This window comes from Mirounga angustirostris, unplaced genomic scaffold (genome assembly GCF_029215605.1).
Source record: "Mirounga angustirostris isolate CCGP_5_RB_7025 unplaced genomic scaffold, mMirAng1.0.hap1 SCAF_3, whole genome shotgun sequence".
Lineage (NCBI taxonomy): Eukaryota > Metazoa > Chordata > Mammalia > Carnivora > Phocidae > Mirounga > Mirounga angustirostris.
Window position 1 is genome coordinate 152,721,032 of NW_026991711.1, and position 16,467 is coordinate 152,737,498.

General features: G+C 45.8%; 1 protein-coding gene across 2 annotated transcripts in view; it reads left to right on the plus strand.

The window, feature by feature from the left end:
* Positions 1-867: 867 nt before the first annotated feature.
* Positions 868-16,467, plus strand: part of MYO1B (myosin IB) — a 184,324-nt gene continuing 168,724 nt past the window's right edge. Inside the window, exons 1-2 of one of the 2 annotated variants that reach the window (XM_064586837.1) lie at positions 868-1,118; positions 12,958-13,030. The gene's annotated coding sequence lies outside the window, so the exon portion shown is untranslated. The remainder of the gene's footprint in view (positions 1,119-12,957; positions 13,031-16,467) is intronic. The other variant, XM_064586838.1, reaches the window with a different exon arrangement.

Here is a 16,467-nt window from a genome sequence, read left to right on the forward strand (position 1 = left end):
TTGAACACCTTAGCCAAGTAATCCTCACCTCACCCAGTGAGTAAGGTTGGAGGAGCACCCTGCCCTCCCCCGGGATGAGGAAACCGGGACCTGGGTCAAGTGGCTTGTTCTAAATTGCACCAGGAGGCAAGAGGCAGGCTGGAGTGAGAAGCTGGAGGTTCTGACTCTCTGGTCCCTCCAACATGCTTAAATAATATGCGGACTAATACCCCATCATTGATCATTACCCAGTGGCCATGGATGCCCTATTTTCAGATACATATGGGTATTTAAAATTCCTTTTATCTATCTTGTATTTTTTTTGTAGCAGAGAATTGGCCAGTTTCTACTGAGCATAATGTGAGATATTAAAAACCTTGTAAGTAAAAGGATACTTTGCTACTCAATACAATTCCTTTCTCTTTCGGTCAAATTAATCCTTTCTGATATTCTTGGGTAGCCGAACTTTTTCATCTAGGGCAGAAGGAGCAATTGAGAACACTCCCAGTCTTTGCTGGCATTCGCCCCCAGGCTGCCGCCTAGTTGTCCCCCCTTCCCAGTTATTACATTTCTTGTTTGATGTCAGTAAATTCAGGAGTAAAACAGGTATAAGGGCCGTGCTCTCTCCGTGGGTGCTGAGCGAGGACGCCTCCCCTTTCTTTCTTCTCTTCCGTTCCTGGCCCCATCTAGGCTAGCCCTCGGGTGCGCAGGCTGCCGCTCGCGCTCACCGGGGGGCGCTGTGCAGCCGGCACCGGGCGCCCGGAGGTGAGTCGGCTCGGAGGCGGTGGCTCCGGGTCCTGCCCGTGCGCGGAGGGGCGAATCCCAGGCGGCGAGGTCGCCGCCCCCGCCCCTCGGCCAGCCCCTCCGTCTGCGGGGGAGAGGGGAGTGGCCGCACGCCTCCCGCCGCCGCCGAGCTCTCCGCAGGCGCCCAGCACTCCGCAGTCGGGCGCGCACCGGAGCCCAGCCGCGGCGCGTGGAGGCGGTGTGGGAGCGCGGGGCGCGCAGAGGGCCGGCAGCCGCGGGACAGCGTCCGCGCAGCAGCCTCCGTCGAGCAGCCGCCGCGGGAGCTCCGCAGCTTCGCGGTGGGCCCGCGTCCGGGAGCGCGAGGACGACCAGGAGGCGGAGCGGCGCCCGGCGAGGTAGCGCGAGCGCTTTCCCCCCTCTCCCCTGCCCTGTCCGCTCGCTCCGGCCGCGGCCCGCCAGGGGCAGTAGAGCGGGCGCCTCGTGCCTTTGTGCCCGAGGTGCCCGTGGCCCCGCCGCAGCCCGCGGGGCACGGGGCAGCGGGGGCTGAGGCGCGCTCCTCCGGGCGCGGCGGCGCTGCGGCGAGAACCCGCGCACGCTGGAGGTCGCGCGGGGTGGTCGTGACTCCGCAGTTGCTTCGGGGGCGGGTGGGGAGAAGAAGGATTGTAAACTAAGTTGCTCTTACTTTGCGCCATCCTCCTTGTACCTGTGGGCAAAGTGGAACCCAGATCTTCCTCGTTCTCACCCACACCCCCTCCTTTTCTCTGGCCCACAGCTGTTTCCTGGCCCCCTGGTTCTATGGAGGGCACGGAGTGGCCGCCTCAGGGAAGGAAAGCGTAGGGAGAACAATGGGGCGTCCTGGGGAGTGGGGTTCAGGTGCGGCGTGCCCCGGCGGCGGCGGCGGCAGCGGAGAGGGGGTCCAGCACCCGATGGGGCGTCCCGCGCGTGCAGCTGCGCTGTGCTCCTTTGTTCCGCCGCGGCGGAGGGGGCTGCCCTGGGTCTCGTTTCCTGCCCGGGATGGGATTGATTCACGGTCGTTGGGAGAGAAGGGGAGGGAGCGGGGCCGGAATGAAAACCAGATTAGGAACCGGAGTCCTGGAGGGTGCTTGCTGGGGCTGGGAAGAGGGTTGGGAAGGGGTTGATGAGAGTGCATTGGAGAATTCATTGCCAACACGCAACATTTTGTCCACGGGCCGTGTGGGTTTCTGGAGCTCCTTTGTAATGCTTTGTTCAGACCGGCCGAGCGTTTATTGCCGTAATAAGTTGTGCACTTCCTTGAGTTCTAGGCGCTCCCAGGGTTAGTTTGCTGAAGTCAAATCTTAGTTACTTTGGAAGAAGACTTTTGTTTGTTTTTGTTCTTGTTAGGGATCAGGGTATTTGTGTGCCCGTGGACCTGTGTGTGTAGCTAGTGGATATTGGCTTGAATGGGTAGGAGGCAAATTTTATAGAATTGATTTTGACATAAAATAATTTTCTCCATTGTAATATAGTTTAACAATTTTCCGGGAATGTTTGAGGGGAAACCGCTATAAAATTAGACATTGCTAAATAAATGAATCAGATTATGTAACACTGAGTTGAAAAACCCTTTTGCAGGTTTTCTCAGAAAACACACCCCACACACCCCAATGTCCGGAGTTTGAGTTGAAGACCCACTGCTTCTGTGCTTTCACTCCCTAGTGTGGGCCACCCGGAATAAGAAAGAGAACTCATACCATTATGGTCAATGGGAATTTTTTTTTTTTAGGGGGAGGTAGAATTAAATGTAATATGGTGGACATTTGTTGAGTGACCCTTTTCTAGATTGGAATCAAGAAACCCAGGAGGAAGGGTTGACCCGGGGAGGGAGCCAGGGGGATTGAATGATGAGTGTCTTTGAATGGGATATTCCAAGAGAAACAGTTTGGGGAGGAGGCTGACATTTCCAGGCATTCATGGTTTGTGCCTATGGGACACTGGTGGAAGGATCCCAAAGTCGGACCGAAGGTTCGAATTACTGTGGTGATAATTGAGGAGACATCCAGTTCTAGTCGTCTGGCTGCAGGCAGGGGTGGCAGATGACCCAGCGCTTCCTCTTTGACAACTCTGAGGACCCACGGTTAAACCGCCCCACTGGGCATTCAATTTAAGACAACCAAGTCTGAAAGCCTCTTAACCTTAGAAGGGGAATTAGGAGCTTACTCCAGGGGGAAAAAATGTTTCCTGCCCACGAAGTGGTAATGGAAAAGAGCTGTATAAAGCTGCTGCTGAGGGTTTGTCTTTTTTCGTGGGGGATGCGGTTACATTTTCAGGCCAGGCTGAGAAGCAGTGGGACTTGTCCTCAGGAGCCATTATGCTGTGAAGTTGAAGTGGGATGTTGTCCAACCATCAAGCTGTTTGTTGTTATAACTAACACACTGCCTAGCAAAACATGGTGCCACAGGCAGCAAACAGAGGGAACAGAGGGAGACTTCGTTATTGTTGTTGTTGCCATTTTGGACTTTTCATTTATGTTGTGAATTGTTTTGTAAAATATAGCACAGTTGGATTCCTCCCAGCTACTCATCGGAATATACATTAACAACAAGGAAGCCCGAGACTGTGTTAACTGCTCCTGGAGACACAGAGGTGGGGGTGGGGGGGTTCTCTTACATAGCTTGTCTCTGGCCACAGGCTCTCCCCGTGGGTCTCCCATTGTGTGGTGAGGCTGACTACTGGCTGCACCCCCTTCATGGGTTGGGATGAATCATCACTTTGTCAAGCCTGGTGTTAAAGACTCACTCTCCCGGGTTGCTGCACAGTTATGCAAAGCAAAGAGGAGCTTCTGACCTCAGTGGGGAAGGAGTGGGGGGTAGGAGTGGTTTGGCGAAGAAGGGATCCTCAGAGTGTGAGATCCATGTTTTTAGCATTTGTCCCCCCTTTGGGTGAGGTTCTTCCCTCTTCCCCCCTCCTTTCTCCTATTTTTTAATAGCTGGATATTTGGATTTTCATTAAATAGCCTAACAATAATTGTCACTATCATTTAGTAAGTGTTTACTATGTATAATGGGTTTTGCATACATTACTGTAGGAATCCTCACAACTTGCTAAAGTGGGTATTATATCCACTTGACAGTTGAAGCGAGGCTGAGGGAGTTTACCAGCTTGCCTCTTAACACCCTACTTGTGTAGGTAACTAGTAAATGTTGGAGGTGAAATTGGAACTCCCATCTCTGATTCCAAAGTCCATATTCTTTTTAAGTAAATGCTGTATGGTATGGTATCTTTAAAAAAAACTGGAATAACAGCAGCTTGAATATCTATTTGATTGGCCTTTTGCAAATTTCTTACCACTTTCCCGAGTATTACCATATTCGATCCTTTCAGAAACCTCTCTGGGGACGCCTGGGTGGCTCAGTCGGTTAAGCATCTGTTTTTGGCTTAGGTCATGATCCCAGGGTCCTGGGATTCAGCCCCATGGTGAGCTCCCTGCAGCTTCTCCCTTTCCCTCTGCCCCTTCCTCTGCCGTGTTCTCTCTTTCTCTCTGTCAAATAAATAAATAAAATCTTAAAAAAAAAAGAGAGAAACCCCTGAGATAGGTTTGGAAGTCACAGTTAGTTACGTCACAACTCTTAAAAGTGTATTTGCTAAAAAGCTTTATGCTGTGTGATGGCCTGTGCGAATAAGCTTTAAGCGAAGGCAACTTTATTTTTAAGAAGTTAGGCTGCCAACATTTAAAAATAAGTTCTTTTTGGAAACATTTAAAAGTGGGTGGAATGGAATAGATCTTACATAGTGTCTAAGCATTTCATATTTATCGAAATCCATTTTAGCTCTTTTTATATTACAGCCTTTCATAGAATAGCACACTTTGGAGACCCAATGCCAGAGTGTCTTTTTAGAAGAGAAATACGGAGGAAAGGAATGTGATTATAAGGAGGAAGTGGGACATCAGAATTGGAAACATACGCAGCAGCAGGCCGTGGATTTTCCCAGCACATTTTGGGCCTGGCAGTCGCCTTTTACAGAAGACATTCTTCCTTAGGGAAGTGTCAGGGGTCTTTCTTTACAGTACCTCTGAGATCATCAAATTTCTGTGCTCATGGGAACACATATTCCATGGAATTTCTGGGCTCATCCTGTACCCACAGGGGAAGTGAGCTTAGGTGTCCGTGTGAAAAGGGAATGGAAGTGGTTTCCAGTCCTGGGGGTGGCATGGAGAGTGGTCGTGGGCAGGAGACACCTGACCTTGACCCATGAGTGACTGCCGAGTGCAGGAGCGGAATGGATTTTAACACTTGGCATCATTGATTGTTTATGGGTTTCTCTAGAATGCTCCTGGGCAAATGGAAAAGTCAATATTGGTTTTTTGGGTTTTTTTGTTTGTTTGTTTCAAAGATAAGATTGTAAAGACTGAAAGTTCTATCTTTACTTGTTTAATTATTTCAAATAATGATAGGACATCAGTTGGGGTCTTCAGGGACTGTGGTGTAGGTGCAGTAACTTTTGTCTCTTGTCATTAAATCCCCCTTCACTGGATATTTGGAGGAAGGCAGACACGTGGTCTGCTGGGCTCTATCAGGGACCACCTTCCAGCTTACCCGCTGAGCAGGATAAAGGATGCCCCACAGCATCTCGCTCCTATAACCTTTCGTAGATTTCTTCTCCGCTGTCAGTACCTTCTTCATCCATCCATATTTTATTAAGCACATGGTTGATGGGAGGCCATGCATTAAAAAGCAATAAAGGAAATCCATTGTGCCTCAAAGGACACAGCAGGGCAGGCCACCGTGCCCAGAGTGGATGTTGGGGAAATGAAGAAAATGACTGTGACAGCTGTGGTGACCAAGGCCACACCAACACTCGCTGCCCAGACAAAAGCTGAAAACAAACAAAAGCGAGAGAGTGGGAGGAGACCGAGCACGGTGCCCGCTCCGGCTTTGTCCTCGGTGGTTTCATTTCCTCCAGCCTCTGGTGGCGTGAAAGGGGTCAGGTCTCCGAACACCTGCCTCTGAAGGTTGGGTTGGTTGGGATGTTAGGAAGCAGCATCCTGGAGGAGAGCGTGGGGGATCCTGTTTGGATTCTGAGGATGTATAAAGTGCCATTCCATGGGAGAAGGCCCCGAGTCACGTGGCTGGCTCTGGCCCCGGGTAGGTCCTTGGTGGCTCCCGCTTCCTCCCCTCTCCACCTGCCAGCATCCTGTCCTCATTCTGTGGTCAGCCTGGCTGTCGAGTCACTCCTGCTAAGGCTGTTCACGGACTTCAGCCATATTTGCCTTGTGGACAAGAAATGCCGAGTCCCCAAAGAATGAATCATTCATATTTATATGATGTTCATGCTATTGTTCGTCAAGTGTTGGGTGCTTTCTTTGTGTCAGGCCTCATCCTGGGCACTTTGTTTTCTTTTCTTTTTAAGGTAGGCTCCACATCCAGTGGAGTTCCTGTCTACCTCGAACTCACAGCTCTGGGATCCAGACTTGAGCTGAGATCAAGAGTCTGAATCTTAACGGACTGAGCCACCCAGGCGCCCCCTGGATATTTTCTGTAGCTTGTTTATTTAATCCTCACTGCAGTCCTTCAGTAGGAGATACTTGTGGATGAGGGAACTGAGTAATTTACCCAGGGCTGGTAGAGATTAAGCCCAAGACTGTGTGCTTTCCAGAACATGTTGCTCATGGTGCAGTGTTCTTTGAAGCTTTGGGCCACTCTTAAGGAAGTTGTTTTAAGGAGTTCGAGGGAGAGCCTGCTCTGACAGTCTCTCCCTCCTGGCTTGCTTCCTTTGTCACCTGGAGTCAGGGTTCCTGTGGGTGTCCTTGGCCAGTCCAGAGCTGGGCGGGTTGGTTGAAATGCTTCTCGGTTTCTCCTTTTCTGGGCCTTGTGCTTGGCTCTCCATGGTGCCTCATTCTCCCCCAAATGAGGGTGACTTGGTGAACAAGATTCAGCCTGCTGGTGAGGATCCAGCTTGCCTGGTGATCTTTCTTACCCTCTCCCAGCACTTCCTTAGCTACAGGAATTAGATGGCCATTTGGGAGTTTCCAGGGGCTTTGTCTGGTCCTCTGGTCTCCAGTCTATCCAAGAGCAGTATGTATGCTGCTGGGCATCCAGCTGGAGTTCAGGGTCTGATGTATATGAATGAAATGGTGTGAGCACCACTGCCTAGCTGGGGCTTAGGGAGTAAGACTTTGGACAAGGCGGGGAGGAAGAGGGTTGGTATGGAATTTATATTCTTTCAAGACAGGCAGTTTTAGAAGTTGAAGTCTGGAGAAAAGTGAAAATTGACATTCTTACTTTGCTTATCAGATAAACTCTGAGCTTCTAAAAATACCAGGTGCCTGGCTTTCCTTGATAGCTTGAGAGGCCAAGAGGAACCCAGGTGTGTACCTTCCAGGGACTTTCCCATCGATCCTGCGAGGACTCGGGAGGCTTGGAAATTGCCCAGGTGGCTTCATCTTGCCGTGTGAAAATGAGAGTACAATTCGAAATTGTATCTTACACAGTTTTAAACTTGTTAAAAAAAAAAATTCAGCATCCTTAAAGAGCTCTTCGAAAATGGGATTGAAAAGACAATGGAACAGATTGTTAACGATTGGCTTTTGTTAACTCTGTGTGTGCCTGTCATTTTCCTGCTGGTTTCGTAAAAGCATTTTTCATACACTTCAACCAAAACAAACAACAACAACAAAAACTCTTGTTTTTTTTCCAAAAAATTTTCGACCTTGATTAAAAAATCCCTGCCAGCCCTGCGTGCATTTTCCAATATCTCTTCTCTCTCCTCCCTGAGAGCTGCTTCCTTTGAAATTTCTTTATTATTAGACCCTGCAATGCTATTCGCAGTTCTTAGCTGATCATTTTTTCCTTTGAAAGTACTTCAAAAGGATCATCACGATTTTATTCATTTTAGAATCCCAGCTTAAGTGCTCTTATGAAAAGCTTAATTTTTGTAAACCCTGGGCTTATAAATTTTTATAACCCAGTGCACAAGGCTAGTGCTTTGTAGGCACTGTGCTCACAGTTGTAATAAGTTGACCACAGTTTTGATCTACCCTGATGTGGTGAGCCATCTAGGAGAAAGTTCTCATTTGCCTCGAAATCTTCAGGGTGTTGAGATGTATTCATAAAAATAAATGAACTGCCACGCTGGGTCAGATTCAGGCGTTGGCCTTGTGCAGCAACAGAATACCAAGTATTCTGTGACGTTGTCGGCGGGGAGGCACAGAGTTAAACTTCATGGCTTTGTAGGGTTCCTGGATCTCTTCAACATCTATAATTACATAATCTCTTAAAAGCCTTTTCTCATTGATATATTTAAGTTCATTATGTTCAAATTCTTGAATTGTTTATTTTTATTCTATATTCTATACATTTCACACCTTTAAAGGTAGAACTTGATAGTACTGGTATTTTGACTTCCAAGTGCCCAATTTTTGGAATGGTAGAGTGTTAAAGTTGAAAGAGCCTAAAGGTCACCGCTGTAACCCCTTCATTGTATTTAAGACTTGTTCAGGCTCATAAAGTTGACTGGGGATAGACCTGGGAACTTGATTGTAGTCTCTTCTCGCTCAATTTTCCTTCTAGGGGACTATCTCACTGTCTCCCCAAACCCATCTAAATTCAAGCTTAGTGCCCATTCCCTAATAGTTGATCCTCTTTTGACTTCACTGTTTGTACTGTTAGCATTCCTAATCATCATCTGGGCTTGGGATTCCAGAAGCATTACCTACTTCCCGATTTTCTGTGACCCGTCCATTCATCCAGTCGGTTGTTATGTTTGGTTGATTGTTGCCTTTTATTTCCAAATCCTTAAGCCTCTATTCTGGCTCAGCCCTCTAAAAGGCTGGGTTAGTAGAATGTAGCAATTTCCAAAGTGGGTTGTTCCATAAAAATTAGTAAGTTGAAAAAATACCCATAAAGTGAGTAAATGGTGTATAGTGATAAAGGTATCCTTGGAGAAGTAGGTGTTGGCTAAACAACATTTTGAATAAGTTTCTTTGCAGAAAGGCTTCTCATGGCCTTTTATTTGTGACTGCAGACTGTGATTATCCCAGAGAGAGATACAATATGCACGTGTCCCCGTTGTGTGACCATTGGACCACTCTGGGCGGGCCCATTATATGATCACACTGCTATCATTCCTTCACGGTACCATTTCTAGATCCATTACTAGCTGACTTTTTGTGAGAATACTTGTTTGATGTGAGCCACACTTGGTTCACTCTCAGATGTATCTTATCCTTGTTTCCTCATTTATTCTCCTGGGTCTTTCCTTCCCCCTGGAAGCCCCTCTCCGCCTGTTACACAGCTTTCACAACCCAGTTGTGTTAATCATTTTTGTCGGTTTCCCCCAGACTCTTGCTCTTCTGAACTTACAGCATTTATGTAAGTTCACGGCTTAAAAAAAAGAGAAAATATTTGAAACAGTCAGAATATTGAAAGTAACATTGCGTACCTATAATAGTTAAATTGCTGGAATTCGCAAAGGTGGCATTTTCCATATTTGTGTCTGTTGAGGGATCACACACACATTGTATTCTTCTCTTTCTCCACTGGTAAACTTGTACATGTTACCCAAGCATGGGGCTTGTTTTTGTTTTTGTGTTTAAATTTTGTGTTGTTGGTGTTGCATTGCATTTAGATAGTATTCAGGGAGAATTGCCATCTTTGGGGCTTCATGGCTTGCCATCTGCAAACTGATACACCTCTCTATTTATCTATGTCTTTTATGTCCTTCAATGAAATTTTATAATTTTACATGTAAAACTCTTTTATGTCTTCTGTTAGATTTGTGCCAAGGTGCTTTATGGTTTTTGTGGTCATTGTGAATGGTCATGGGAATTGAATTGCGTGTCATATTTCTGACTGGTGTCACTGGTGTACAAGAATGGTGTTGATTTTGTATTTGTTTATCGATGGTTCTTGGCTGATCAAGTGTACATTTAAACTTTTGTTTGTTCTTAGAGCCTGAAGTTGGGTGGCTTATCTAATAGAGCACAAAATACCAACCTGTAATGGAAATGTCACAGTTTTTTTTTTAAGATTTTATTGACTTATTTGACAGAGAGAGACACAGTGAGAGAGGGAACACAAGCAGGGGGAGTGGGAGAGGGAGAAGCAGGCTTCCCGCTGAGCAGGGAGCCCGACGCGGGGCTTGATCCCAGGACCCTGGGATCATGACCTGAGCCGAAGGCTGACGCTTAACGACTGAGCCACCCAGGCGCCCCGGAAATGTCACAGTTTTTAAAATTACTGTAGGGATGCCTGGCTGGCTCAGTCAGAAGAGCATGAGACTCTTGATCTCAGGGTTGTGGGTTTGAGCCCCACGTTGGGTGCAGAGATTACTAAAAAAAATAATAAAAAAATAAAATAAAAACTGTTCCTTTAAAAAAAATAAATAAAATTACTGTAATACCTTTAGAAGTAAAGGGAGGTGACTTTTCGTTCTTTAATGTATGCATTCATTCATTCATCAGATGTTTGGGCGCCTAGTGCGCACTACTACACTAGGTGCTGAATCTTTACTGGTGATCAAGCAGACATGGTTTCTGCTCTCACGGCGTATGAGGAGGGAGAGACTTTGCAGAAATGAATGCAGATATTTATGACATATTTATGAGTTGTGATGGGTGCTGTGAAGGAAAAGGACAGGGGGCTGTGAGTATAAGAAGGGTGGGGAGAGGTGACACTAGATTGTGGATACAGGGAGGGCGGGTCTGAGGACACTGACATTTGTGCAACCACTTGGGGGCTGAGTTGGTGCTGGAGGGGAGAGAAGCCTGAAGAGCTTTCCAGGCAGTGAAAACCAAACCAAGCTCAGAAGCCCTGAGATGGGGCTCTGCTGTGAATGGTAGATAAATGGAAATTTTAGTAATCAATGACTTAAATTTTTTGTTATTGCCTCTTAGTAAACCATCATCCTAGTGGTATTACATACTGTGTGAATTGCGATGACATGAAAATATTTATTTTGGATCAGTATGTTCTCCTTCCTCCTCAAATGAAACTGCTCAAGTGAAGAGAGCTACCTCTGTGATGTGGCTTGAACTGGGCTATGGTCCATCCTCCATCCCCGACCCCCCCGACCCCCCCATCTGAGTGCTGCCATTACCCCACGCACTGGCTTCTGCTAGACACATCGGGGTCCTGCTCAGACTGGGGCCTTGCTCTCTGAGTCTGGAGAAGCCCTGTCTGCCCTTACTGGGATGGGTCTTGAGCAGGGCCACCTTTGGCTCTTGCAGTGGCTAAGCCCTTGCCCCCCTCTCTCTGGCACCTTCTCCAAATACACACTGAAGGCTTTGGGGGTAGTGGAGGGGTCCGGTGTGAGTTACACACACCTCACTCCACTGAAATAATGGCTCTTTGGTCGTTGAGGCTTTGCGCCTGGGACAAGTGTGATGGAGCGTGGTTCACTCTTACAGGCCTCAGTGGGAGGCAGTGTGGTGTCGTGGTTACAGGCCGGCTCTGGACAAAGTATTGGTTTGGAGACTTGACTCTTCTGCTTAGGAGTCCATGACTTGGGGCATGTTGCTTAATTTGCCTCTGCTTTCTCATCTGCAAAATGCGGGTCATAACAGAGCCTTCTTCCGGGGGTAGGATTCAGTGTGTTAATGTGTGTGTGTCTAGAAGAGTGTCAGCAAACACTCCATGTAAATGTTGGTTACTTCTTCTTGGTCTTTCCTGAAAATGGGTTCCTGGGGTTCTTCCTCTTCCCAGCCAGATGCTCAGATCCGTTTGAATCCAAGCAGCGCGTATAATTTATGATTTGATACGGCACTCTGGTTACGCCTGAAAAAGATGAAGGAATAGAGATGGCAAAGAAATAAACCAAAATGCTATCAGTGATTGTGTTAGGGCAGTATACTCTGGTGACTTGCTGTTACCCCTCTGATTTTATGCATCTTCTCTAATCTGGTTATGTTACTTCTGTACAAATAATAATATGATAAAACCTTATGAAAAAAGGCTAGGCTGGCAGTTGCCCTAGTGGGCCGTTGAAGTGGGGCTGGAAGAGGGGGGCGCCTGGGTTCCACCTCCTTGGATTGCATTTACATGAGGTGGTAGAGTACTTTCCCATATATGCTTACTGTTGGAGAAATACAACAGTATTTATTAAAAGCCCTTAGTAGAACTATCCCAGTAAGTTAGACGGTGGGGGGATGCAGTTCCTCCTGGAACCCTTTATTCTCTGTTTCTTTTTCTGTCTTTGTTTTCCTTTTTTGTTCCTTCTTGCACTCCCTGAGTGGGCCTCCAGCCATCTGTTACTCACTCTCCTTTGGGCTCCTCTTACTCCCCTCCCCCTTGAATATTGTTCCTTTTAATCCCCCATCTTTCTCCTTTCCTTGCTGTCCTGTAGAAGTGATGCATACATTTCTATAATTCAAAGAGTAAATTTTATTTATTATTAATTGTAAAACTAAATGTAACTTGTTGCCCTGAAAAATCTAAATTGAGCAGCCTTTTGTTTACTCACAGCTATAATTAAATAATTGATTGATTGATTTACTTACTAACTAACTCCTTAACCTCTGTGGGGGGGGTGTCCTGTGCCTCCTAAAAGCACCAGGAATCTTGGGGGATTGGGAGGCTGAGAGCAAGGGAAGAGTGAGGGAATGCTGAAGTTAAGTTTTTCCTCTTTCCCTATTTTGATTAGGGTGATCAGTATTGTTACCATTTCATTATGTGTCAGAATTTTTGGGCCTTTCCCAACTGGAAGAACAGAATTCTGGAAAATTACCAAAATGCATTTTTACAAAGAAAATGTTGCCAAATCTGACACATTTCCTCAAAAGCCTGTTGATTTTAATTACTTTTTAAAAAGTTCAGTGAGCTTTCCAGCTTTCCTTTCGTGCCCTCTTGTATAATTATGATCGGAGAAGAAATGGGCTTTCCTGCTAAGTTCGTTTTATCTGCAGGAATTTATCTGTAAGCTGTGGCATCCTCTCAGTATCCCAAAATAATACTGACACAGATTTCAGAGAGGAGATGACAGCAGTGTTGCCTGGCCTGAGTGGAAGAGCTCTTTTCCTTGAGAAATATTGCCGATTGCAGTGACATTTCACAGCTGAATGTGAAATCTAGTTGAGGGGATTTAAATGAGGTGATGCCTTCCTATACCTGATTTCACAGTTTATAATGTTTTTCATCTCTAACCACAAATGCCCAATTTGAATGTAACATAAATATTTATGAGCATTCCTTCTGTGCGTTAAGGAAGTCTGTACAATTGCAGTAAAACCTAGCTTTATAGAATGGGTGTAATTAGGAGTTCATATTTATTTTTCAACAGGTTTCATCATAGGAGTCCTTTGCATCAGAAACACTATCTACACCACTTCTGAGTGAGGCAGCCGTCCGAGAAGGTATGTCTGTACGTACACCTCTGCTGCACACCACGTTTTGGCACAGACGCTCCCAGGTGCGGGTGTGATTTTGGTGGCTCTTGCCTGTTTCATTTCATTTAACCCAAAAATGGAGGAGGAGAAATTTGTTGAGTTTGTTGGTATGAGGCATCCAAGGATAGGGCGTGAGGGTTGAAGAAATAAAGGTAAAACTGTCAGCCCCACCTTAATACTTGCCATTTGTTGCCAATGTGGGAAACAAACAAAAAGGTGTAGGTAAAATATTAAAGGAACCGTACCAATTGACGTCCTTAGGGGGCGACCAGTTTTCTGTCTCATGGACTCCCGGATGGAAGAGCTGTCAGTGTCTTTCCTCTTCGGATGGAGAACATGTCCCTCTTTACCTGGTGGACATTGGATATGGAGATGGCTTCACCTTCTGTGATTTAGCTTCCAGCTTGACATTTGCTCTCCTGGCAGCAGCATGCGTGTGATGATGATCTTTTCTTACTAGAACACTTAATAACCATGGCAGATGTTGGGAGCTCGGTTCCACAGTCGTACAGCTGTTTATATGTCCAGTTGGATTTCTCGAAAGAATGAATCAGTTTTTTTAGGATCTCATGCTGAGGGCTACAAGGATAGTAGGATTTAAGGGGAAATTTATTTAATGGGAGTTTGCATTGGACGTTGCAACAGATGTAGCGTGGATGTGGAATGACAGCTGAAGGCAGGTCTGGAGTAAACCTCCCATTTATCCTTCAGCCAAGCAATTCTGAAAGTCCAAGATGGCTGGAACTCTCATTGGGACATTGTATACTAGAGAGTCATCTTAGGAACATTCCAGAAAGTTTGGAAAATGGAGGAACTATCAACTCTGGTCATTTCTGAATATTCCTTTCCACGCTTTTTATGCCTGTGTTTTAAGATCTGTATTGCTGCCGAGTTTTTGAAATCAATTTTATAGTTGTGTATTATTCCACTGCGTACCGTAATGTCCTCAAACATTTCTTACAGTTGGGCATTTGGGTTGCCTCCACATTTTGCTGTTGTGAGTAATACATTGATTAACATTGTTGTACATAGAACTTTTTCCGTATTTCGAATATTGATCTTCTGACAGTAGATGTTGAGAACAGTGATAGTTGGAATGTGGGAGGGTTCCCCGGTTCCTTTGAGAGGTCAGGAATGGCTGGCACACACAGGCCCGAAGGGGACGGGTTCTCTTTGGGATACGGGGCCTCAGGGCAGTGAGTGAGGCTCGGCAGACTGCCGAGGTACAGGGCCTAGAGCTCAGGGACAAGCCAGGGCCTGAGGTCCAATGAAGGGATCGCCGGCATCTGGTTGAAGATGTTAAGATTGCTTGGAGGGTGGAATGAGGAGAGAGGAAGGTGGGTGATAGAACTCTGGGGAACATTGTTTTGTGACTAGAGGAAGGAGAGGCCGCTAAGAATAAGGAGTGATGGAGGTAGGAAGTGGGCAGCCAGGAAGAAATGGCTCTATGGAAGCCAGGGCAGGAGAGCGCTTAAAGAGAGAGTGCAGTGGGCAACGAACAGGTGGTGACATTTTATCTGAAGCTGTTTCAGTGGCATGTGGCAAGTGTCAAAGATAGGCCTTGTCAGAAACCTTAGCTGTATGGAGGAAGAGACTGGAAGTAGGCAATTGCCAGAAGGGGTCGTAGGATGGTTTATTAGTCTGCTAGGGCCGCCATAACAAAACACCACAGACTGAGTAGTGGAAACAATAGAAACGTATTTTCTCACAGTTCTGGAGGCTGGAAATCCAAGAATAAGGTGTCAGCAGCTGTAGTTTCTTCCAAGGCCTCTCTTTGGCTTGCAAACAGTCACCTTCTCTCTGTGTCCTCATCTGGTTGTCCCTCCATCTGTGTCGTCTGTGTCCCAGTCTTCTCTTCTTATAGGGACACCAGTCATATTGGGTAAGAGCCCACAATAATGGTCTGGTTTTAACTTAATCACCTCTTTAAAGGCCCTTTCTCCAAGTACAGTCACATTCTGAGGTCCTGGGGGTTAGGGCCTCAACATATGAATTTGGGAGGGGGACACAATTCGGCCCCTAACACATGGCTTCTAGGCCTGATAACCCCGTCTCCTTCCTTGCTCTGTGCTCCTTCCCATCCTTCACATGGTTGATCATCTGCTCCTTCTTGTCATATGTGTGTCTTGGCTTTGGTGACCTGTGTTCTTCTGGTCTCAACCCTCAGCTCCTCCTGACCCCCTTGGTGTCCACATCCTGCAGGGTTTGGGCCTTGGCCCTCTTCTCTTCCTGAAGTCAGGTTCCTCTGTCTGTCTTCAACTCCTCAATGGCAACTCCTCATCCTGTAGCAAAGTATTCCTCCTTCCAGGTGTCAGATTAACTCTTGTTTTATTTTGATGATGATGATGATGATTGATTGATTGATTGTTTTATTTTATGAGAAGACTAAACCATTTTGTGATCCTGTCCTCATGGTTGCTTATCTCACAGTTAAAAAAAAAAAATAGTGGGAACATTGATTTAGGTCAGGGTTCAGGAAAACTTTATATTTGAGTTCACCTCATATTTCACAAATTAGTGTTTTTCTCCCTTTCTTTTTAAGGGTCTGCCTTGGTTAAAATAAGACTGAATGGGTTGCTATCTCAGTAGAGTATGGGGCAGAATTATTTTGGCAGGTGTGGTATTACTGCCTTTTTGTTTCCAGATGGAGGTTTTTTGTTTGTTTTTAAAGCTATAGAGGTTAAGATTATCCTGTTTGATGCCTAGGAGGGAGGCTTCGTGTGCATATTGGTGAAGGGAACAAGGTTGACTTGTGGAGGATGTTATTTAAACTATGGTTGGTTGTTTTGGAGTTTCTGGTGTATATGTATTTGCATAGTGTTTCTCTCAATAATCTTTTGAAATATATCAATATGATTTCTGCATAAAGTTCATATTTTTATTGAAGAGGCTGAGTATCAGATTTCTAAAGTATGTAAATTATGGATAGATTGACTGTTTGGCCACCCAAAATGGAAGCACCCAGATTTTACTAGGCAACCTTGAGAGAAACATTTATCTCTGTTGACAATTTTAAAGCAGTATGTAATTTTAAAGTATGAAACTCAAATTTAGTTTTTAATAGTAACTTATGTGTTTATTCTATCTTTAAGAGCCGGGTTATGGAATGACATGTGACTTTGTACTCTTGACTCTGTGTCTGGTTGTGGGTTTGCAGTGTTATTTTTGTGCTTTCTTAAATGACTTAAGCACTTCTGACTGTACATTTGGGACAGAAAAAATATGGCAGTTGGATATAGTTTTGAAAAACCGGCTAGATTTTTAACCTGGTAATACGATAGTACTCTTCATTATTATAATTTTCTAGGCTCACAGCTTTAGAAAATGGTATAAGGTCTTAGGGACCTCCAGACTTGCTGGATTAGTTGGTGTTCTTTTTCTCTGCAAAATATATCAACTGATGT